Source organism: Argopecten irradians, chromosome 4 (genome assembly GCF_041381155.1).
Source record: "Argopecten irradians isolate NY chromosome 4, Ai_NY, whole genome shotgun sequence".
NCBI classification, from domain to species: domain Eukaryota; kingdom Metazoa; phylum Mollusca; class Bivalvia; order Pectinida; family Pectinidae; genus Argopecten; species Argopecten irradians.
The window spans coordinates 25,401,174-25,428,257 of record NC_091137.1 but is presented as its reverse complement, the minus strand read 5'-3'; the positions used below and the strand labels follow the sequence as shown (position 1 = coordinate 25,428,257).

The 27,084-nt window shown below is 34.5% G+C and overlaps 1 long non-coding RNA gene across 1 annotated transcript; it reads right to left on the bottom strand.

The window, feature by feature from the left end:
* Positions 1 to 1,194: 1,194 nt before the first annotated feature.
* On the bottom strand, positions 1,195 to 23,462 carry LOC138321090 (uncharacterized). Its single transcript, XR_011208280.1, has 2 exons — positions 22,762 to 23,462; positions 1,195 to 5,461 (listed from the first exon to the last, which is right to left on the bottom strand). It is a non-coding gene; the product is annotated as an uncharacterized lncRNA (long non-coding RNA).
* Between the last annotated feature and the right edge of the window lie 3,622 nt (positions 23,463 to 27,084).

Sequence of the window (27,084 nt, the reverse complement as noted above, 5' to 3'; positions counted from 1 at the left end):
AAATCTTATTTAACAAATTTGATAAATGAGATAAGATTTAGTATAGATGTATTATCAGTATCAATCTTTCAAAATGTTTTCGATTTTGAAAGTGTCACGGTAACCCTATAGTCATTATTTATACATTTCCTTTTCTTGTGATACTGTAATCTTTCATAACCTTTGCAGATCACAGAACTGTTGAAATTCCAGCTAAAAAGGAAAACTCCTCGTCTTGCTTTGTGTTTCATCAGTCGATATAGTTCCGAACCAATGTACTACAAACATACTGTATTCTCTACAGTGCAACCTATGCTGATTTCGAAACGTTTGCAATTTGTCATTTAGACACTTTAGAATGCCACGTAATCTCTATGAAAATGAAAAACACCATAAAACATAATTAATGAGCATGACTCACTTAAGACGTTATTTACCAAATTCAAAAATGTGGCATACTGTTTTCAAAAACTCGATTACTGACACTGTGCAAACATTCCGATAAGTAAAGGGATTACGATGTTGTATTTACAATACACAACATTTTTCATCTACGTCCATAACCTTTCAATCTTAACTATGCATGTCCTGTTTTCGTTAGATTAATGTGTTTTAGGATTAAGATAATCGCATGTTGATTTCCATTCACGAACATTTAAGTATAGGTACCTTTGTTTAGTTTTGCAATTAGGTAATCTCTAACCGCTCCTACTAACCCTGACACATTGACCTTTCTAATTAAACAATGCTACTGACACACCTGGAATTTTACCTGTAGACGAAATTTGAATATATTTTTATATGTTTTCCAACCAGTATATTTATTCACTTTATTCACTCTCTACAATAACAAAATATAGCGTTGGCAAGCAATGGCTACTATCAGGTATCCAATATATGGCGGAGAAAGAACGTCGGATTTCCTGAAGGGAAACGGTTCAGAATAGAGAAGGGAAACGGTTCAGAATAGAGGACAATCCAACGAATCGGCCACAGCAGCCCTGAGCCCTATGGCGAATGTTGGACACCATAAATACTTTGGCATCGTTATGCATTCTTTGATTTTTAAAGCACTATTTATCCACACTGAACGGAACCGTCATGAAATGAAATATATTGATTCCATTATTTAACTGGAAGGTTACTATTATTAAAATTTTACTGGTATTATTTCACTTTTTTCACCAACACACCAAAAAAACAAAGCAATACGTATCAGTGTTTAAATTTAAATTTCATTTTTTAATTAACCGACTGTAATTACAAATCAACATTACTTGTGAACACATAGTTGATTCTTTATATATATGATATTGAAACATAAACATCATACGAATTAATTATAATTATAGCCAATGTGATTAATTGTCAGTACAATTTGTTGAAGGTTATTCTTCCACACGTAAGGATTCAGGTGATTTCCATTGTAATACTCATTCCAACATATACATAATTAAAACATGACAATCACATTTTTATATAAATCTTGAAATTTAATTTTAAAGTCTACCTCTACTGAATTAAAACACAAACCAAGTGCACTATTGTAAAGCGCCTGTTATGACGTCACTAGACAATGAAGCTTGTATTTAAGGTGAGCTGCTGAAGCAAGAGCTAGTAGGGCTGATCATCAATGATGTATTTAGCAACCGTAACCTAGCTTTAATGAGAGATGTACCTACTAACCACCTGTGTAAGGAATCAGTTCACCTCCGCAGTAAATCTGCTGATATAATCAGTTTGGCTACAGATAGATCAAACAGGGTCTACCTGTACAAGTGGCTAATTAGTTCCGGCTACAGGCGCTAGTTTATACACAACATTGATTTACCTCATAATTAATGAAACAATGGCAGATTCACTATCCTTTAGACTTTTTGTGTAGCCTCGAGGCAAAATTCACTCCTTAGAAAACAAAATGACACCATGCGTCTAGGCGCAACTGTGTTATCATTTCACGCACACTATATAATTGACAGAATAAAGCCGTGTGAGTAATTAACTGGTTGTAAAGTGTAATACCGACCGAAACCGTAGATAAAAACCCAACTGTCACTGTAAACGAGGCTTTTGTTTACTATCGTTTTATGTTGACTAGAAAAAGATTTATAATTAGTATATGACCAAACTATTGATTTAAATTGCCTATTTAGTGTTGAAATATTTGTAAAGGACTCTTTGAAATGTAAAGATTAAAGAGAAGTCCAAACCATAATATCATATCATTTTGTTCAAATGTTCGGATCAATTTTAATTGACTGGAGCTAGTACTGTTTGTCACACGTTGTTTTATTATTTTTCTACAGATTGAATTAAAAAAATATCATCGCCTTTCAATTCAATATATGCCATAGAAAATATTATTGCCTGGAACTAATTCTGTTGGACAAATGCCACCTCATCGACACTTACTGAAGACAGAAAAATAGATTAAAATATCTTAGGATAGCGATTTTTCTGAATTTTTCTGAAGTATAGCCCAAGACATTCACCGACTAATGAAAAAGTACCATTGTATGGCACAGTGATTTCGTCCTTCTAAAATACAAATAAAGTAACTTTGATTAAACACATTCTTAGTGAAAGTGGATATCCCTCTCTAATAATCTAGCAGACATGTTTGTAATACTCTAATTTACTCGAGAAGTTACACATTCAGATCATTAAAATTAATAACCATGGCTACATATTTTGGAAATTAAAAAAATCTTAATAATGTATTCGCTTGCTCCTTCATATTCACCATATTTTTGACTTTCTATTTGAGATTGTGGTCACCAGCACATTTTGCCCATTCAAAGCAGGACGGAACGGCTATATGAAATGGTTTTGGTTTGTAATGATACTATAACCTTGATGTCTTTTGTAAAATTCTTTGAGATAACAGGTAATACATTTTTAACAAAATACATTTGAAAGATAAAAGGAGACACGCGAGTTATGGAGCCTCATTTTCCTCTGAAGTGACGTTATATAAAATAGTGTCTTCTCTGAATAACAGGGTATCATAAACATCGAACAAACGTACTGATATAACATTTTCACTATCTGCTGATAGACCTGCGTCACGGATGGCAATAACTGTACACTTACATATTTTAGCAAAATAGCATTCAGTTAATATACAGTGAATCATGTTTCCCACGGTAGTGCGAAATGCAAATTCCTTTTAACGAATGAAGAATCGCGTTCCCCTGTGAAATCCATTTACCACTGAAATGTGAGCTCGTCAAAATAAGCAAGTTTACAGTATGTCGCCGTCGTCAAAGATTTACCAACTGCTAGTCGTAGCTGAGATCAGAATATAACTATATCAGCGTTGATATTCCTAAAGTAACAATATAATGAGACAGTTACAAACAAAATTAATATGACAATATTCCAAATTTTCTGTGTTGAATTTTCACTAACATTCAAACATAAGTATGTCTTAGACATGTACGAAATAAAGTTAAGTACATCTGAGACAATTACATGATTAAAATGATTCATCCATTGACGCAAAAACGTAATCACAGTGAAAGTATGAATGAAAAAAAATGTCATGATACTGCATAAAAAATGATTTTGCAACAAATTATTGACTGATCACGCAATGGTTGCATGAATTTTAACTTACCGACAAAACGATAAGTTCTTATTTGGAATGTAAAGCGTCAGAAGAAACTACAATTCGTTCCGTTCATAGTAAATCGTATTGTAAACATACGAACAATTGATGTTGGAATATTCCTTTTTTATGATTGACCGTATTATAATGATATTTATAACATAAAAATATAATGGCACTTCTATGTCTCCAACTAAAACAATACGTCATGAATGAAATGAACTGGAAAATCTGAATTCGAAATTGCATTCATGTGATTATAATCGAAAATATTACAAATATAATACTTCACTAAGATCACTTCTTGCATATATAATATAACATTATGACAATGATATATACTATCGCTTAACCTTCACAGAAGTTCCACAATATAACATTAGTCTCTCTAGGAAATTACGTATCATTTTCAAAACAGTCTAGTCTTACCATTCCAATTCAGTACAAGGAAATTTAAGAAAGGGACACTTTTACCGCAGAAATACAGTTATGCAATACCGTACAACCAAAATTCAAATATATTTGCTCCTGGTAGGAGTTATTGAGTGCTACGTCATATGTTGGGGAAACTTGCATCATGGTTTTTGAGCAAACGGCGCAGTTTTTGTTTCACATATACTAATGCCGTAACAGTCAAAGTCTATTCTCAGGAGCAGATAAATCTGAATAAAGAAAGTATCAAATCCCAAATAGGAATTAAGCAGGCATGTTTATAATAAGAAAATATTCTTTCACATTTTGAGCGAGACGAATAACCTCTTTGCGCATTAAGGTGAATGTCAAAGTCATGTTAAGGTCACCTGTATTCTATTTATAGCACTGGATAGCAGGTGACAGTTCTACTCTTTCATCCTCTTCAGTAACTAACAATCTAGCAATTATTCCCGGCAATCACACAATAATCAACATAGTCAAAAGCTTAAAAGCAAAATGTTGTTTTTTTCTACGACAAATATACGTTGTTTGGACATATTACAGTTTCTAGTTTCGTTATTGTTCATAACCACGTCAACACGTGTTGTTCCCCAAATGAGTACGGTAAGATCACGTCGTAAGTCATTTGGGGTTGCATAGAGTCAATGGATTGATCAATCTTTATCGAAACATCATTTGTATCCATAAATCATCCGTATTCAGTCAAGCATATCCACGAACACACTTCGATGCATTATCTAGTAAGGCACTTTATCATCGAATATAAATACACTTTGGCGCATAAATACACCACAATATGGATGTACAGAAATGGTTTTCACCTTTATTTGGCGTTTTCGTCACGTGATCACATGAATACCTAGATCTGCTAATGTCCGTTGAAAACATTTTACGCATGATTTGTCACCCAATGTCAATAGCACGTGACTCGCTATACAGCAGCCGGTTGCGGCGCTGTTCGACCTCCTTGGAATCCATGCATGCCTGACAATTGTCTCATGTCTCTACATGTGTTGTTTGGAGATCGAGACGTTCCAGAAGGATGTGCGTTCTGTGACGAAGCCGGAGCACTTCCTTCTGAAGGATTACTTCCGTCAAACAATTCTGGTTTATCTAAAATTCCGGATCGTTGTCGACTTTTCGACTTGAATCTTCCGGATCGAGAGATCGATAAGGAATGACGTAGTTTATTCTTTTCCTTTTCTGCATCCGTCTGTCCGTCCAGTTTCTGAAATTCCTTCTGATACTCATCTTTGATATCTTTTGATTTTGATTTCTTGCTGCTCCAGAACTTAAGCCAAGACATGGTTTATGATGTCTCTGTAAGGGATATTTCAAATTCTTGTGTTATGCAGTTTGATACTTCCTCGGTCGGTTGATCTAGTATTAAGTCCAGTTTCTGTAAAACTCCACTTCTAAATCACCAAGTTAGCAAATCTGAAAATATGAAAACAAAACCATGTCTGTTAAATTGTCAACGGAAACACTGGCTTTAAAACAGTCCACACAAGCAAATTCATTATACTAAATGAGGGCAATCATATCATTGGGCTTAAATGATACACTCGACTACAAGGATATGTATGCTAATTCCATCCAAAGCTTAGGTAGTACGGGAATTAATGGACAAAGGTCATGTTCTCGGTGTTAAAGGTTTTTGTATTCGTTATTAATCGTATTTTCATGAATGTGTTTATCCAGGTGTAAATTCAGGTGAACTAGAAGTTTTAATTCACTACATATACGCTACAGAATCTTACCACTGGTTCATGCAGTGCATGCTACTAAGCACGTCACATTTTAAAATGTAGTTTGATGCTTTTACTTAATTAATTCAGGAGAGGACAAATTGTTCAGTGATAGATAAGCATGGAATAATGGAGCAATATACTTGCATGAAATGTCAACATACGGCTTTTAAGTGATATTGATATGATATTATGGTCAACCTTAGTAATTTATCATACGTAATGATGATTATTTGTCTACTAATATTATAATATACATTACAAGGATAAAAACTTTAAATAAATACAATGCATGTCCATAGTAGAAAGTTATTTGTTTTATAGAATAACATTAAGACTTTAATTACTTTCTTGTCACGTATATAGTATAACATTTCAATATCTTATTAAGTTGTTACGTAATTGATAGAGACAGACATACGTATGTTAGAACATGATCATACACACGTATAATGTGCGTCATCTTTGCATGCCAAGGGTATCAATACAATGTCACAAAATGCAGTTCAAACACCAGTGAGCAACACAAAATAATTATTTCTTTAACTCTCCTTTTCAAGAGGAAGATACTAAATTGTAATTTTTGGTAAACGGAGATGAGTATACTTTTAATATCATTTTTATAACAGAAATACGTATAGATGGTATAGCAATTGAACACAAGTAGTATTGCACACCTGAAACAATACACGTACAGTTTACACATGTATGGTAGAGGATGGAATGCATCGCTATGATGAAATGTGATGCATAAAACTATGCTTTTTACAGATAATTATATCACTTTCTCTGATTAACATTTAGATATTTTGTCTAACTTAAATGACCTAGGTTATAGTAAATACTATAGATGTATGTGTATAGTGCAATGCTTTTAGTTTAATACCAAACAATCGATATAGCTAAGGTGTGTACTTTGAATAGGAATTTATTTGCAAATATTACATTATTTGCAAGTGAAAATTATATATTTATGTAGCTGTCGTTCATATAATTCCTCCAGATTTAGTAAAGATGCAGTGCAATTGCGATGTTGAGAACACATACTCATTAAAATGACTGTTTAGTACCTATCTTATATTATTGATTTACTGATGTTAAGATGTCCACATGATATCAATACGAAATTATAATGTCGCTTAGATAGTTATATAGTTTAACCTGCTGTGTTTGCACTTTTTTTGGCTAAGCCTGTCATAGAAGTCTAAAAATTGCAATGTGGTTAATACATTCTGTTGATAAACTGAAATCATTTATATATAGGCATTAAGGAGTAGAACACATGTATGATATAAATCTCAAACAAATCTATTTAGCCTGTTACCTAGATTTGATAGACGAGCTGACCGTGTTACGCGATTTTCTTTTCTATAATGTTAGAAAAGATAAGATGTTTCCAATAATCTAACTTGCTTAAGATCTATATATTGGTAAAGGGACCACATGTTGACATCTGTTTCGTAGTTTAAATTTTACTTCACAGCAGGCATAAATCTTTTGTTGTTACTAAATCGCATTTACATAAAATTCTTAATAAAATGGAATTCCCATATTGAATCGTTACATATGAAGCATTGGTCCTTGTATAAATTGTATTAAGCACGTCGTTAAGCTGACAATGCTTTGGTGAAGCGTCAGGTACACCCTCACACCTGATAAAGACGGAACAAAACGGCCGTCTAGCTTATGTCCCAGATATACAGTGCTACTCCTGAGGTGTTTATCTATACCCTAATCATCGAAGACCGATCACAGAGAAAAGTTGTGAAAACATGAATGAACTTGGTTAGATAAAACACGAATTCTACTCGGGTCGTTTAAGGTCATGCACTCTCCCTAAGAAAGCAGGCCAAACTGTCATTTCCATTTCTTTTGAACTCTAGACTTTATCGTTTAGAGGTACTCATTTGATAAACGTATAGCAAGGTCAAACTCATTTGAACATCACTGCAAGGAGATGAGCTTTCATGTTGATAATCACATATTAAAACGTTTTTATAGTAAACTAATGTTCTATAATAACTATTTCTAATTATTCTATGAACAGTACATGCATACATTCTTAGTTTAGTACGGCCAATGTTTTAAAGATATAACTTGGTTCATATTACCTAAATCGAAACCGAAATCGAACGTCCTGTGGAACAAACGCTCCATTAAAGTTTTAATTCTAAACTCGGATCAACCAATTGGCAAAATATTTACATAGAATATTACGTAAACATTTAGTTGGTCAATTCTTATTTTAGCTCGTTGATATTGCGATCATTAATTTCGCCATCTAGTTCGATGGTTTTGCCTCATTTACCTCGTAACACCATCAATTAACGTACACGTCAAAATTCCGTCTTTGCATATCACAGAGTAACCTCCCTTGCTGGTAGGTATCCATTGATACGTCATTATTACGTGAGCACAATTCACGTCGTTTTCTTCGAAAAGTATGACGTTACGCTCGCAAACTGATGAGGTCACAATCAATATCTACCCGCAAGGGCAGATAACTCTGTATTATGCAAATACGGAATATCTAGCTTGAAAGTATTGCTCAGAGTCTGACTGTGTGTTATGTATTGTGGTGGGAGACTTGGGGCATCTCAAAGGTAAACCAAAGGTACTTTGACTAGTACGACAATATTGTCAGGATTTATCTCAGAATTACCTTACTAAACCAGGTAAATACTGACTGACGGATTAAGTTACAAGTAAACATGGCCACAATGGGGCCCCGTTACTACGTATATGAAGACGGACAGACAGTAGCCTCTATCGGTCACTGTCCAAACCTTGGTCAATATTTACATCAATGTGGACATCTACACACAACAAACCGTTTATACCCAATTCAAAACCAAGCCGACAAATGCAAACCAAAGCGGGCTCTAATCCAACCTAATGGAGCGCCCATATTTCTAACCACTGACCCACATGATTGACTTTCGAATGTTACCACTCAATACGCAACAACTGGCTAATACGGCAGTGCTTCTCTGATACAAAATGTCAATGTCTAGCTTACCGTAATTAGCCGCATCAGCGGAAACATAACAAGACTAATACCTATTGTACTACAAACGGTCGTGTTTGTCGGTGTAAGTATCGATTACAGGTTTATCTCTTTAGATCAGATGTACACTGACAGCTTTCTCACAAATCGGCTAATTCCCACAAATAACATTTGTTCCATTTTCTTTTGTTGGGATATTTCTCTGACTTGTATCGGGTGTTATTCAATAACTAGAGTGGACACGACACGTCCATCAACAGTTTCCAGTAGATAAGTCACACGTTTGTTGGTTGGAAAGCTTCGGTTACTGACGAATATGTTTTCCCACCATTGACATTTCCTGTCTATGAACTATTTTTTTTTTCAAATGTCGTTTAATGAAGTGTTGAATCCCTCACATATGTAATTTTGAATATTTTTCATGTTCAAAGCACGTTCACTTAATGTATAACAACTATTTACTATAACGCACAAACAAAGCGTATATGAAGAAGTTACTAGCCCAAGGTCCATTTTATCGTACTTCTCATTTCCACAAACACCAAAACTCTAAACACATCATCTTTAAATGTCCCAAAGTTGTTAAAAGGACGTTTGACGCAAACGACTTTTTACGATACGCTATTAGTTGCATTGCACAACCTTTTGATACAATCCTTAACTATTGAAAATCTATTGGACAAATTTCACATACTCTTTGCAATCAAATACATCCTGTCTGGTGTTAGAATGCCTCACTTCTTAAAGCTTATAACAGATAATTAATCTACAAAAAGACAACATTTTCAACGGTGTATAACACTATAGAATAGCTAACTTCCTGTTTGATGGTTTGGAGTGCACACCTCAAACCTAGGTAAGTAAAAGACTTCTCAACAACACAGATAGGTGTATTGTTTAATCCGTACTATGTCCGAGTACTACAAAAATCAGGACCATCAAATCAGCTTTAGTCTACCACTCATTGACAGTCTATCGGATCGGGGTCATCAACAACCTGTCGTCCGTCACCACAAAGACTTGTGTCGGAGCTGGGGAATGTGTAGGACCTGGTATATGGTATCAAAGGGGCGATAAGACACAAGCCTGCCAAAGTACACCCACTGTTCTGGCATATGTTAGGTGGCAAAGTGTGGTAATGGTAGGGCTAAACGATTCGTGAAGTCAATGGGCTGAATAGGATGACGTGACAGTTGGTACCATTGACTTGTAACGATTTCAGATCAGTAATTATGGTATATATAACGAGTAAATTGAACCCTCCTAATTAAATATCATTAGCTCCACGACGTCGTGTTATAGAAAAATATTAATTTGAGTCTCTGTCATTTAAACCGCAAAACTTTAGCGAAATAAATCGACGATATACACACGCTAAGTGATTTCACGCATAACAGTGTTAAATACAACTGAAAATACGAGAAAGGAGGATTCCATAACAACAATGCTTTGTTCTCAATATGTCAGTAATACCAGGTACAAGGATACACGATTGTCTGGCTTGGTTGGATATCATATCTTGGTGATAATGTATATACAAATATTGATATCATAGATATCCGAAGTAATAAAGAATTAATTGGGAGATCTGGACAACTTCATCGTTCGTAAGAACTGATATTTAAGGAAACAATATTAAGTAGCAACCTTTTTCGTGTTATGGTCCAGTAATACGGAACAAACAAATGTTCAATACGTTAGCTTGAAGTTTTTCGTATATAATTTCCATAATTTGTTTGTTGTTCAATCGTATTGTTAACAGTTTGGCGTTCCCTTGTGACACAAATCTAGTCCGATCACCACCATAACCTTAGATAGTATTACGTCAGTAGATAGTATTACGTCTGTATTAATATACCATAACACATGGATGATCTTGATAGTCACATTGCAGACCAAATTTAAGACAACCACAGTAAAAGAGGCATTAATAGATTTTTTCACAGCTTAATTCTGAATGTTTCTTTGATTAAAACTTCAATTCTAAAATCAGAAAAAACAATTTTGAGGTTAAACTTTTGGCTAGTCTATATGAGAAAGAAATTCGAACTGACACAGTACACCCATATGCATTCATACACCCAAACATCAATAGCAATAAAAGATTCACATGGAAAAGAGACTGTGATAATGGTCACACACCGTAAAACAACAGTCTGACTGGTACACAGTGACGTCACAGAAACTGACATCCGTGTGTGACTCAGATCTACAAGCAGGTGGCTGCCGTTGTGTAATTGAACAAAATTACCGGCGAACAAAACGTACCTAACCTGGGTTTGAACTTTGGCACCTAACCTTGATCAGACCACAGTGTATGTGTGTGTGCCAGGGAGGAAGATTACCCCGTTAAAGGCGCTCAAAATAGACCTGATTTCATTTCGGTTTTTATTCCAATTAAGCTTACTTACCATATTGAATTAAAGTTCTTGTTATCTCTTGTTCATCTTGTCATTTAATTTAATAAGTATCCAGTTGAAAATTGTTGAAAAATGTGATAATGAACTAGTCAGGCGTGCTGTTTGAAAGAAAGTAATTAATATCGTAATGGAATTATTGCAAAATTGTTAATTAGTGATGTTTCTACATCTATCAGTTAGTCTTTTAGTTTTAATTAATATGATATGTGATTAACATACAATGTATTTCAGATCTTTGATTCAATTAAGACGCTTGTATGTCGGGAATAGTTTTATTAACAGTATCAGGGTGCTAATATATATAGTTCTTACCCATAACAAAATGCACTAGGGCCTTAGTGTGCCAGTACACTGCAGTAGTGGTATACAGTTTTGGTATTAAACAATACTCGGGGCAGGTGCCCATTGTAATCACTCTGAATGGGATATCCTGCCAAGAGTCTACCTTACTGCCAAGAACTCACTTTTTGTGTAGCCGGAAGGAAATGTACATTTGATACAGGAGGCATGTCCTGCTCGGCGCAGTGCAGATGAAATGTACATTTCACAGCAACAACAAAAAACTTTTCATTCATTAGAAGGGACGTAATGTGATACGGGAAACGGAGTCGGGAACCATTGTCAGATGTTGTATGCGTAAATAAAAACTTAAAAACATCTTTTTGTTTCATTTAAGTTTACTTTACACAACTTTTGTTACATATTCAAGGTATGGTTTCCATTCATAAATCTGACTCCTGGCATAACAGGTCCATTTCAGGATGTGTATTGTCTTAAAACTGGTTTAGTGTTTTTAAAAGTTCTCTTTCATCGCTTTGATGGAAAAAATAAACCGACAGACTGATCACAAATTTGTACCTTTAACTGCATCTGATATCTCTTTCATAGTTATGTGTTATCACTGGCATATTAGAACCATGAGCTAATAAGGTTATTCAATATTCCTATTAGGTAGGTGAGAACTTGATATTAAAGAACCTAAAAGGTTGGAATACTAAAAATTCCCGAATTCGATGCATTAGGTCGAAAGCATTGACGTGTCTGATATTATATCTCAACCATCAAACTTGAGATTAAAGGCATTCGTTATGTACAACCAATTAGTTGGCGTTTAATTACTTTATTTATATACATATGTATGTTTTTGTTATTGCTTTGTTTCTCGGTCAAAAGCTTTGCCGTTCTTGTTCATCAGAGTTGTTAATAAGACGTAAAATAAAGCTATTTTTTCGCAATAACCATACTAAAATGGAGCATTATATTCTGAGTTTAACCAAACACAATTAAATAGAGTGTCAAAGTGTGCCACTTATCATACAGATAAATCTTATAGAGGTAACTTCACTGTTCTGTAGTTATATCCATAATAAGACTGACTGTTATGAACCCTATCAATGGACTAATGTAGAGATAGATTGTTGGAATTCCTTTTTTGTAACCCAACAAATAGAGCGTAACAACCAGAAATCCAAATATTATTCCTATATTTATTACCTTATACAAACTTACACAGACCAGCTTTGTTAGTAAACACAATAAGCTCTACAACACAAAACTAATTCCCTTTCTTAGCATATACATGTATCACTTCTATAAATAATTTATGTAAGTAATTTTTATTGAACGTTATATGAAGTACATACATGTATATTGCCTTGATTTTAAAATAAACTGTTATCATTACCAATAGGGTTGGTAATCCGGTCTGACACGAGAAAGCCTTATTTGTGTTTATTGTTAAATGTTTATTTTATTTCTCTGTCTATTCAAACGAACACGTTGGCATGCAGTGCTAGTGTTATTAGAAGTTTTACATCCGTTAATCCTCCGGGACATACTGTAACTTACGGTAGTAATAAAGTCTGGAGTCAACCTTCATAAGCTATCACAGCATGTTTACAAAATGTCACGGGGCAATTTAGTATATATTACTCCTATATGTAACATTCCCGTAATGCCGGCGTTGTCACTTTTGTTTTGTGTGACACTGAGATGGCACCATGAAGGGACATCATGAACGTACTCTTTGACATGTCTACCGCCACATGAAGCAAAACAAGCTGCATGTTTATATCAATAAATTGAGATATTACATCAAAACAAAAAGCAGAAAGAAACTACAGGTTGTAGGTTAATTTCCGGACATATGAGATCGAGGAATAACACCATATCTGCTATGGAAAATGACATTGAATCAGAGTCAAGAAATGTCATCTTCCTCTGTTTTAAACTCTGTTTTTAATGAGAGGACAGGATGGCATACAATATATAATTGAGATATAAATTATCTACTTTTAGAGAATAAAATGTGTTTTCAGAACTAAGAGAGGACGTATGTTGTGTCACGCATTTTAAAACTTCACATGTTTTCTAAACGTTGGGAGAATCATCGTACATTTAAAATATAAAACATTTTCTTGATTGAGTCTGTAATTCAAAAGGATAGAAATAGGAGAGCTGTGCATCTCCTTGACGAAGATGGCGATGTCATCTTATTAAACATCTTCGTATCTACCCTAATTTCCCCTGGACCTAACCAGTTATACATACTTGTCAGTTTCATCAATGGTTCTCTCTTTTTATGCCTGTACAGTCACTTTATACTTTCCACTGAGGGTTCCTTAATCTATATTAAGTGAGGAGGAATTAAGCATATGGTTAAATGAAATATTCCTCTGAAGTCTAATCTCGCGTGTGCGTGACCACGTCACGTAACATGGACTAAAATCCAGGTAGTCATCAATCGATACCACATCCCCACCAGGTGGCGTTGTGGCCAATGACTCATGTCACAATAGAAGGTGCTTTGTTCTGTAAATCGTAATTAATCTGAGGTCTTTGTCCGAACCTGATAAATTAAATGTTATTGTCATTCATGTTGTTGTTTATTTTGTTATTTCAGAGACACGCAAACATGAATAGATATAGCAACTGAGTTTATTTTGACGCGCTAAATCTATCCTAGACCCGGGGTTGTCCTTGATAAGACGCTTTGGATTTTAAAGTCCAAACTGTGGTATGCTCCAAACAAATAATCAAACAATTTATAATTTTAATTCAGACATCTTGGAAAATCAAACATTGATGTCCTTCTTCAGCTGTTTGAGATAAAATTGTTATCATATTATCATATAAAGGTGTATCAAGTATGCTCAAGAACGTCATTATCTGTCTAAAACACATTGTTTGTTTATTAGCAGATATGTTGATGATTTTTCTATGATTTTAGATGATATTTCCGTAATGTTTGAATGTAAGGGATGTATTACCAATGAATGCCCGTTTTAGCGATATTTTCTGTAATAATTATGTTAAAATATGTCATATATCCTGGAAATTTATGATTTCCTTAGCGTATGCATGATATAAGAATCATGAAACATCTGAAGCATTATTTAAGATGTGACATATTCTTATCAATAGTTGTAATAATGAAAAAAAAACCCTTCAACATAAGGAAATTCTCATCAATCCAAATGCATTCAACTTGTTTGCTTGTTGTTGATTTTGTTTTCATGTGACGGCCTGTACTACCACACTATACACCCGACACCCGAGTTTTTACATTTAAAGATTATATGCTAATTTGTTTATCTATGTAAAGTCTAGATAAATCATGTTAACTTCATTAACTCCTTTGTGTTGTGTGGCACGTCATCTGGCATGGTGGTCGTTAGCAATGTATCAGGAGGTTTATGAATGGGCACCGAAATAAATATTGTCTACCTGTATCATGTGACGTAAAAAGCCAAAATTTAAGGAGCATCATTTATTTTACCTGTCTAAGTTAATCAGATATATAATATCGGAAGCATTTTCTGTATAATGAGGAACGTAATCAAAACTCTGCTGAACAATAATAACATCTGAACAAGTTAACTTTAAACGAAGCCCCCAGCAACATAACAAATAAAAGAGAACTAGATGACCCGGAAGAGCAAGCGTTTAATGGTTTCTCGAGGACAATAATTTTCCAAATCTTGATCAAAGACGAACTAACTTTCAATTTCTCATAATTTCAATTTTGTACCAATGAAGACAAATGTAGGATATCTGTCATGAAACTTTCATAAAATTTTGTTTTAAACATGTTTGAAGGGCATTCATAGTGACATCGAAATGGTAAACATAAACTTAAATGATGAAGGCATACACATTTACAAAGACAAGCGTGCTAACGGTTCTTGATAAGTCAATCTGATCAATATCACAACAACGAGATGTAGATCTTGTTTGGGTTTGTGCTATTTAGCCAATTGCTTGATTTGCCGTCTGTATTTGTGCACCAAACCGTTGATATAAGATAAAGCAGCAAATTGACATGTCTACTCAGGTAGATTTTCATTACTGTTGCATGTTTCGAGTAATTAAATTTATTTAACGTATTTAAATGTATTGACTAATGGAACAGTTATCGGGGTCAGAAAGGATGATTCATCAACGACAGACTGCGTTAATCTAGTACATGGAGATAAACAAAGTACTGTCGAGTGATTGCGGTTAGAGGGGAGGGGGAAATGGGGGATTCGTCAGCACCTGGCAACTCACTGATAGAATAGATTTACCTACTTACTGGTGTATCAGTCGATCTCAGTGCATATATTGATGTACTTCAGAACGAAGTCAGAGTTATACAGAAATCTACATAAATACTACACATGTGCAATTTACTAATACCCAAGACTGTAGTTAAGAAAGGTTTACCTAGTGTAAGGACTTGAGAAGTTTACCAAGGTAAATCAAATAAATGTACATACTCTGCCAACAATGAAATCGGACAAGGTGTTTGAATAAACAAAAAGTCTGTTGAATATAGGACAATGGTTTGAGGCATTTTGACAATGGTAGGTCGTAATATTTATTAGTAAATATAAATTACTTATCGTAGATAAATTCTAGGAAGAATTAAGTATTAATATGTAAGAATTAATTAAGTAACATCCTTTTATAAGCTGAGGTAATTTAAGAACGTTTGTGCTGTGTCTGCTGATAATAGAGAACAGATACCGAACAGCACAGCCTACCCGGTCACCAACAATGGGTTAACCAGTCGTCCCACTGTCTGTCAGGAGCAGAAATTACCAGTTTATATCTGGTAGTTTCTTTCTGTTTTAAAGGGTCTAACATCTTCAAGTGTTGTATGTACATTTCCCATTGGACTTGCGTATACAATAAAACATCAAAGCTGATATACAGGTACGACCCGACCTTCGGAACCTTCATTAAATATTCACGTAGTTCGATGATAAAACGATAGCGAGCAGTACCTAATTTAATGGCCTGATGTCTGATGTTTTGTTATTATCAACAGTTCATGCAGTATCTCCTCGAATTCACATTTAGTAGACAACCAGCGTCGTATATATCTCCTTGATTTGAATAAATCTAGTTTGCAATTCTAAAGAATATATCTTCTATTCAAATACGTGTAGTTAAATTTGCATAATGTTTCATTGATTAGTGTTCCGTTCGTGTCTGTAGCTACCCGAGTATACGACATTGCCTTTGATGGAGTTCATAAAGCTAGAGAGGAGAAGGAACTTCCACATAACATCGACCTTAATATTGTATGACACGGAAAAACAGACATGTTTTCATTCTTGTATTTCATGCTTGTATCCTAAATTTTGTATGGGCTGTATAAATTGCAACCTTGATACTGTGACATATCACACAAAACGAATAGCAACAAGGTAGAAACCTATATTATAAAAAGTTTTTGTTGTAGTCGACTAAATCATTAATAATCCAATAAACTATATCCAATAGTACATGAGCAACATCCTGGTGGTTGGTTGGTCTATTAACATCTAATAAGCTATCATTTAAACCTCCCCTGTATACGATGTGGCGTGTGTGGTGAGTTAGCGTTTGTTTGGGGAGACTATGGTATGCTTGTGGTGAGTCCCCTTGTGATAGCGGAAACGTCATCAACCTGAGGTATTCAGATAGTTTTAATTGACCTGATGCGTCTTCGTTATAATACTTGCCTTTGCAGTCATGTTGCTTCTAGATCCTCATATTTTAATTTCCTCTTGGGTCTAACTCTGTGTACCTAAACTAACATAATTTGTGAAGTATCAGTTCGATGTATTTTGCGAATGCAGTTTCCCGTTTGTAATGACCATTTGATGCAGAATTACATATGCTTCATAGATTGGTGTTGTTTGCCTATACCATATGTACAATTGCACTGTCATTCCTGTCCGTTTGATAGAAGTATATTATCTATAAGATTGCATTATTGATAAAGCTTTCTGCATACATACTTAGTTGAAATCTGATGCGTTGCATCACTTCATGTTTATCCATGGAAGGAGAGAGTGAAATTGTTGAACAAATGCATTCTGAGACGGCGTAAGAGGAAGAAATTTGATTTGTGAATGTTATCCGTGCTATGTGTATGATGTGACAGTAATTATATTGAACGGCCGAGTACAGTTATTACCACAGACATGTGAGGTTCATAAATGAAGACATTAACATCCTGAGCAGTTACAGAGCAGCAGCCCATCTTGTATAACAATCAAATATAAGATGCGCATATTGAGAATAACTAGATATCAAATTCATTAAAAATCAGTTTGATATTGCCGAGAATGTTGGCTGAGAAATTAATAATTCCATGAAAAAAGTTAATTCTAACATATCCCAGTAACTTCACCACGCTACATGATTATGTTTATCTAACGAATGCTATCATGGGGGTACACATAAGGGTTGACCTGTTGTGTTTGGACACCACATCCCCTACCGTCACGAAACCTAGCGATACTTCATGGCCTTTATATGGTAGAGCGTGTTTTCCTGCCGTGTATCAGTAGATTTGCGGTTTGTTATGGGGTCTGCGACTTTGCCAAACAACCACCATTTCCACCGAAACGACTGGGCCATTTACCTGGCACTGTTATCAGTAGACAGAGTGAGGGACACACAGGTAGATTGAACCTTATACTATCATTGTCTATTCTCAACAGTTGATATCGTGTTGACAATGCACAAGTGTCACTATTTTAAGATCATGAAGGTAACAGCCTGTCAGATTTCAAAGGTTCTGTAGACAATTGGTATAGGAAACAAGGTTAGGTTATAGCTATTAATAAGCAGAAAGACACAATTATCATATTTTTGTTAAAACGTCAAAAATGACGTAATAATGTAAAGATATAGTCCTTATGCGATTAAGTCGATGATGGATATCTCTAAATTTCAAATGTCATATACAGGACATCAAAATACAATGCCATAGTATTCCCTATAGCAATGTGGGCATTTACTTTCTCTGGTATAAAACATTCCGTCGGCCATTAGTAATTACTAGTAAAAAGAAAGTCTCCCTCGTCTAAGCAACTGAACACCAAACATGAGTCAAAAAAGGAAACAATGGCTGTTTCGGAAGAAATCAAAAACATGGAAATAAAAATATTCCATAATCCCAATGTTTAAATAGCTGTCAAACCAAATCAAGATGAGTCTCATATAGCTACGAGATAAGGAAAGTTCGTGAGGTCCGCAATTATAGGATCATTTTTCCATCATCGAAATTCTTTTCCCCAAACAAAATGTAGAGAATCTTCCGTTTAATATAAAGATATAAATATAGAACAACAATAGTTGAAGTCTTTGTTATAGAATAAGCAAGAGTTCAAGGAGAAAAAAGGAAAAAGGTAAGAAAAGAAAACAAAATCGTCTATAACAGACCTTGAACATGATATTCATAGTAGGAGGAGTTGAGTGAGAATGTCAGAAATAATAACCATGCTACCGAAGAAAAGAATAAAATAAAGCGAAAGGGGATAACCAATTTGTCTGATATTCGATGATGGGTTCACATGAGGGTCTGGGGTATGAGCCAGTATCACGAGTTGGTATCCTGTGGAGTTTTAGACATGGGAGTAACATGGTAATTAACGTGTGTCAAAGCTTACAAGTCTCTATCAGATCCGTACAACCGCTACTTAAAACCTTATCTCGGGTAAGTAACGACATGTACATTAGAATGAAGCTTCACTTTGTTAAATCTATGTGGACGTAAAATGTTACATACGTACACATTCAGTCGCCATTTGTTCAAAAATGGTCAAGAAAATACAGTCAAATTTTCAAGAACTCTGATGTGAAAGCGACTTGGGAATAATCCTGAAAGCTACATGATGCATCATCTCTGACAGTCCTTTCAGTACAAGAAAGTCGTAATCATTATATTTTATATGTGGATTTGATAACGAGCTATAGTTCTTAGTGACTTTTATGTGCTATTAGTAGACATATAACAACAGATATAATTATATATTTGATTTAGGTTAAAGATGAAAAAAAATTCTTCGGATGAAAATCCACAAATCTAGTAGGTCTACCTTACGACGGCCGCATGCTTATCTATTTTTTTCATCCTGAAGAGGGTATTTGTAACAAAATTTCAGACACCCTAAAAGCTAGGCGATCGTGCCTCAGAAAAAAATATGCCTATTGAATACCCCATGGAATATCGTTAACGTTTAGATTACACCATGTACCCTGTAGACCCTCTAACAACTTCTGATAAGCTGCACTCCTGTAGACCCCCGTGACATCCCTATGCAGATGACACGAACACACGGGGTCTGTTTCAGCCATACGAGGATCATAAAGCATTCCTATGCAGTCCCGTGGGACCCAATTAAGTCTCTCTGTACAATAGTGAACCATGTGATGATTCGGTTAAGGTTAAAGTGGTTTAAAATTGAAATAAAATTAGATTTTCGACTCGCTCGTGATTCATTTATACGGACGTTTGAGAGTCATTCCCCCATAGTCTAACTGTAGTACAGAGAGCTTCTTTTGGTGAATATTTTATCTCTGCAAACGAATTAATACAATGTCGAGTCATAAAAAAATCTTGCTGTGAAATACCGCTTGAAATAGAGTTATTGCTTTTACTAAAATTAAAACTAAAATCTCAATACCAAAGTAAATTTATTTCTTAGTGATATATTTTATTTCATGCTAATTAGTTGGGTATTACATGCATTATAAGTATGTTATATGTACTATGCCTTTTGTACTGGACATATATATATAATTTTTTCAAAATTATATGAAAGTTTAAGTTGACAGTGTGTATACATTATTTTAGGTCATTCATAACTAGGTTTTGGTGGATTGGTTCCGACAAGTATACGGTTGATAGTTAAATTATGAAATAAAGGTTAAACGTGAAGTACAAAACATGATACATATATAAAGTTTGGTAATGGCTATAGAATTATCTCACAAACTTTATAGTGTAAATGCAGTTATAGTGATATCTTTATTAGACATCTAATTTGATGATAGCTACTATGTTGTACATCTAAAGAGTAGACAGTTGATGATTTTACATAACAATGAGTATTAATGGTGGTCATAATAACACATCGATATCTGAAATGATGATTCGGGTTTAATATCCAGTCTGAGAAGGGATAGCAGCCTTAACATATCCAGGTAGGAAACATTTGACCCCGGACAGGTATGTGTTGACTTAGTAACATATTTGAGTTGATGGTGGTTGTTATGATCGCGGTAGTCATCGTGTATGTAATTTTAACTAGTTTACCTATCAGTGCTACCTCAATGACAAAAACTGAAGAGATGTATCAATTAATACTTTGCTTTAATTTAATGTACTTTGCCAGATATCCAAATCATAAATATCATGCAGCTACTCAAGTACAGGTAGTAGCAAACTATATGTAAATTCGATAGGAATCACAAACCAAAATACTTCCCGGGGTGTCTAGACACCAAGTTTTGTTTTCCTGAGTGCTTTTAATTAAATGTAACTTTTCTGATTCTATTCTAACTTCTTTTTAATGAGTCCACAAATCATCCCTTCCTCCCAATAGCACCACACAATGATATCCGCAGCTCTGGCCCTTCTGTCGCTCCCCAGATTTACATCCCTATATCATATGATGACAGGGCAGATTAAAATGAGCAAACACATCTTTAGAAACTGAATCTTAGGAAACCCGGACCACTTAGACCGTGCCTGATGTCTCACATTTGTTAAATTCAAATCATATTGATTCGGATTCCGTGAATCAATATTTGCTCTTATGTTCGAACCGAACACCCATTTGACGTTGCATAATTTGTCTTCTTATTTGCATAGCTCTCGAAGTATACACGCCGTTTGTGTGGTTTGCCAATTTCACGAAATATAGTCATATATAATGTACTATGTGGCACATAAATAATGTTTGACAAATACTGAGGCGTACAATTTATATATCACACGTGACAATAACGTATCTGGACACAATAAACTATTCTTGTCTACATCTTAATATTTTGTCAAATATTGTGCTTTGTTGTTTGAAAATGTAAAGAGTCGCAATTTAAATTTGGTCTGAAATCAAAGCGTTACAGACTGCTCTTTATCCAAAGTTATTCAAAATTAATTTCAAAAAGTTGATTATTACAACAAACAATTGTCATTAAAATAAAAATAGTATTATTAACATTAGTATATTGTTATAAATATTTCACTTTAGACGAAAACATTGTTATAGAACATCAGAAGACCCGTTACACCAAACACAATCCAGGAAGTTCAATGTCCAGTCAGTACTGATGTCCTTGCCAGGGTCAGGTTTACTGGTCTCCGGAGTAAATAAACTGTTCTTTATAGATGCATATGGTGCCAACAGTTGACACTATCAATGGTCAATCTCTCTTGCTGGTTAAAGATGTTGTAACTAGCTAAATAACATCAGGTTTCAGGTCAAGGTCACTGTATCTCTACTATGGGATATTTATCGGCTTACTGTTTGGAAAATGACGTAAAGCTTAATTATATTATAAAGTTCAAAGTCACTAAACACCCGACTAACAGTGTTAAGGTCAGGGTCATTTTATTATCCAGGACGATGGACAAATAGCGAAAAGGTCAAGGATACTAGTTTTTCATCGAGTAAGGCAATCCATAAAGTTATGAAGTAATCTTTGCTAGGTATCTTTACGGTGTTTCATGAGGCGGATAGTTGTTAAACATTTGATAAGTGTAATCAACTGTTAAAGTTTGTACTTTATCCAAGTGTCACACAGATAAATATAGTCGACATGTATTACGTAATCTTAGTTTTAGGCTTATCATACTCAAATTTCGTGGAAATTCAGTTCAAGCAGACATACATAAATATGCATAACGATCGGATATCTTGTAGGTATCGAATGTATACGTGAAGGTTTGGTTTATAGGTATATACATCTATAAAGTAAACCCAACAACAGTGTACATCAGTGAAGAAACAGTTCCATTGGTATGTTTTACATGCACAAAACTACTTATGTCCGTATTAACGTACCTGAATTCGACTATGTAGTTATAATGAATGTTGGATGTCATGTGTGAAGCACGTGTAAATTTATCTATAAATTCTACAGGCGTTTCATTACGCACCATTAGTTTATATTTTATTGCCAATTTATTTACATGTTGGTAAGATAGTGTATATCTGTTTTATAAATACTGTACTTTTTATGCATTGTCTCGCATAAGTAACATATCAACACATGAATTACCTGTGTACAACTCACCTGTAATCAGTGGCAGAATTATCGATCTGGTTTGTCCGACAGTCCATTAATCTGTTAGCAGGTAACATGACGACTTAAAGCAGATTTAGTTCCGATCACATCACAGATAAATCTAAGTCTCAGTACTCTCCAAAGTCCATAAACTCGTCACTTACATATAGTAATTTATATTTACTACAATTTGGTACTTTAGATCATATCCCTTCACTTCTTTTATAAAAATCCAATGTGACACTTTTTCATTTACATAAAATCCAATTGTTTATCAATAGATAAAATCCAAAATGCTGAAGTGAAAAGTTTTAAAATGTCCAAACAGTTATTCTTTTTATATTCCTTTTTTGACAATCCAGCACGTGTGTGCGTACACTGTATCGGTCTGTATGCCTACTCTGTTTGATACACTAGCTAGGAGCAGTAGGTATTTAGCCGCTCTCATACACAAGTGCCAATACACTGAGCAAATCTTCATACAAAAGACCAGAGAAAGAAATAGACCGGTTCATTACAGGTCTTTACTGAGGGGTGGCTTGTGTATGTTAATGACAACATACAACGTCCAGGAAATTGATTATAATACATTTATTCGCTCTCTGAAGATCACATGTCAGTGAATAACGCGACAGCTCGTGCGCTGTTGAATAAATGATCTATACATGATTCATTGCCGGGTGCGTCATAACCTGCCCACCCTTTAACCGCACTGATAATGGAATGAACCTTTAGACCCAACTCTGTACCCGGACAAGAGTTAGGCGATATGAAAACACAATACCATCTAATGTATTCCACGTCTCCTAAAGACTACTGTTGATAAGATTTATCAATAAACACTGTATAATTCTCACATTATAAACTGATATGTAAATATAATTATTTTATTTAAACAAATTTATGTATTGCTTGTATAAGTTTATGTAAATAATGCAATAAACCGCTTAATAAGCTATATGTTAAAATGTTTAAGATAAACAGCTCTATTCTACATTTTTTCCAAATCGATACTTCGTGTTTTATTCGATTTTTAGGGTTAAATTGTCGCCAGTTAAGCAAAATTCTTCATTTACTTATTTTCCTTAAATACAATTATATCAGTTATGTAAAAATACAGATGCAGTTTTCACGAATGAAATAGCAACAATGAGATAAATGGGAATTAACCCCTGCCTAATTGACCGAACCTCATTTACCTACTACCACCGTATTTCACCAATAAAATAGTAACAATGGTAGAAAGAGGAAATAACCCCTGTTTGATCAAGCGAGCCCCAGGTGATGTTTACACTACTGCACTTCATTGACGGATACATGCGTGGGTCCCGTATTTATAATTAATGCTTTAGATAAAGCCAAGTGCGTCAGGGGTCACTAATTTTAGACTCCCTGCGTACTGTTCAGGGCATCCTATTGTAAACAGATAAATTGCCTTCACGTTATGCTGAGCACAGGATCTGAGCAGCGTGTAAATCCTACCCTATTTATACTACTGGTAATCATACTCTGGACTAGGGTGCATGTGTTGATGCCCCAAAAAAGACTGTTGATGATTGTCACTTGCAGACAAAGGATGGTGCCAATATAACGCCATTTTGGAATTAAATACTGGTTTTGTATCATTGAGTTTGAATGCTTTACACCCCATTCCAAACGTCTACACCATTAATTAGTCCAATGTAGTGATATCACCAATTCTCCGGATTGTGCGTTGATATTAATCGCTATGTAGTATCGATCACTATATCAGTCCTTTATCTTGTACGTCATCAGATACCACGTATTGTCATAGAAGATAGATTTCAGTGTTACAAACAGTCTGTTTAATATCGTATTATTTTTAACAACAGATTTCAAGACAAAGAAAGCCTTATCTGATTCTTTGTTAGCAATTATTCATTTGACTTCATGAAAAACAATAATTGTTTATCAGAACAACGGATAAATGTATAGACGATAAAATGTACTTGAGATACCAACAACGCATTAACATTTCATTCAATCGTATAGGATGTCAACAAAGCCAATTATATGCATTTGGAACCTTTAGGAGTTGCTGATAAACCTTTCTTTAGTAAAAGGAAAGAAAAACATTTAATATATTGTATTCATATTAAACAAACAACATTCGTTCACTTTTTGTCCCTAAAATAGTTATTTTGTTAATCCATGCATTGATATTGATTGAAATAATTCAGAGAGATGCTTTAGATTTTAAAGAGAATGTTTTTTGTCTATTGAATAAACTTAATTATCATCTCTATGCATCATATGTATTAATATATTCCCAAAACCAACGTGTTTGAAAGTTATACTTACAGATCTTTCGTGCAAATCTGAAATAGAATTAAACCACAACACCAAATCAGTTATCTTTGGTTAAGCATTATGATAAACCCTCGTTCAATCTAACGAAATCCAGCATGATGGCAGGATGGCAACTTGATCTCAATTTTCTCTAAAGGAATTGCAATATTGATAGAGTTGATATCATCAGTAAGTAAACTGAACAGTAAGTGATTACGTGATCGGTGTCGCAGTGTTTGAAATTTTAGCATTAGCCTTCCATCTCGAAACATATTTAGAGTAAGGATCACCTGAATAGAATGGCTTTCCATCGCTACAATAGTTGGAAATCATTTTTTGAATTCTATATCTGAAAATCGAACGTCAAAAACAAAACAAATACATGTAAAAACAAATAAAAACAATTTTAACAACTCTCTCACTGTCAAGTCAACGAATATATAGAAGTCAGTGCACTTTTGTTCAAAAGATGTGGTAGCCTCTTAATGGACAGGTCTTGGCAAAAAGTGTAATACTGCAAAATGTTTGTAAAATGTTGTCAATTTATTTCAGAACGACATTATTTTATCTTAAATTGTTGTTTAACTGTTATTAGCCGTATCATCTTTTGAACAACTGGGTCCAGATATCTAGTGAGGAATATGATATCAAGATGACTAATAAGCTTAAAGGAAAGTCGATACTGATTTTGATGATTTCACCAGTAGGTACAGTATGAAGATAGACAGTGTGTGGGTTCACAAGGAAGATGATACTAAGATGGCAAAGACATGGTAAAATATACACATGCACAGTGAATACAGAAGTACTACTTGGCAGCATAGACATTTTCATCACGTGATTGCCAGCATAGAATATTCAGTTGCACCCTGCATTGAGTATATTTGTCCAAATTTATCACTGTTTGACATGCACGTAAGTACACATTTACCTGAATCTAAGATACAACCCATTGCGGTTGTTCTACATATTTCAAACATATGTTTTTGTCCTGGCAATTTGTTATATGAAAACTTCACTCACTTTCTGATAAGCGTATGCAGAATACAAAATACACTTAAAGGCAAGGACGAAATATGAAGGGTTCCTTGATAAAAACACAAGGATCAAGATTCCAATATGGCGTCTGTGGTGTGTAGCAACCAGGTCGCCCTCTCACCTCTTTACGGAAGCCTTCCAGAAAAGCACAGGTGGTGTTTCTCTTTTTGTACATCAGAAAGAGAATTTTTTTACCGTTTATATTTTATAGTTTTTATTTAGATTGGATGTGCTGTAGGGATTAGAAATATTTGACTATGATCGTAACTCAAATAATCAGATCCTGTTCTGCTATTAAAATATTATCTTTTGAAAGCGTATCCCTACAAACGTGCTTGGTTACGACTGTATTACTGATCAACTAACCTGATGCCTTTTTGGGTTGCACTTTCTTGTTTTTGTTGTTCTCCTATATTATTTTTTTTTCTTCCAGCTCACTCCCTTCCACATTTGTATATTCCCTGACCGAGTTAAATTCCTGTTTACGTTTCTAAGATCAGATGCCATTTCCTTGTCACCAAGACTTTTTTCCTTGTTGACTCTTTGATTTATCTAAGTTCCTGAGGTTGACTTTTTCATGTCTGCATCATCGTATGTACAAAGAGAAATCTCTTACTTCATGTTTTCTGTTGAAATAAGCTGCAGGCTTGCCCTTCTTCTGCTGCTTCCTGGTCCGTGTTAGATTGGATTTATTTCTATTATAGGCATCAGTGTTTTAAATATGATGTTAAACCAAATAGTTAAACGTTAAGTGTAAATTGTACCCTTTTATACCCTCTAAAGTATCAGTTATGTCATTAAATCTGTAGTTTGTCTTTTGATGAGTTTTTCTTACTTGCAATTCAAACAAACCATACTTATTTCGAACAAATCACAAATGCTTTTGTAATCGTATAGTTAATTGAATATTAGCCTGTCCACTTTTAAAATGGAATAAAACTGATATTGTGGTTTTTTCCTTTTGTTTCTTTTTTCCCTCTAGTG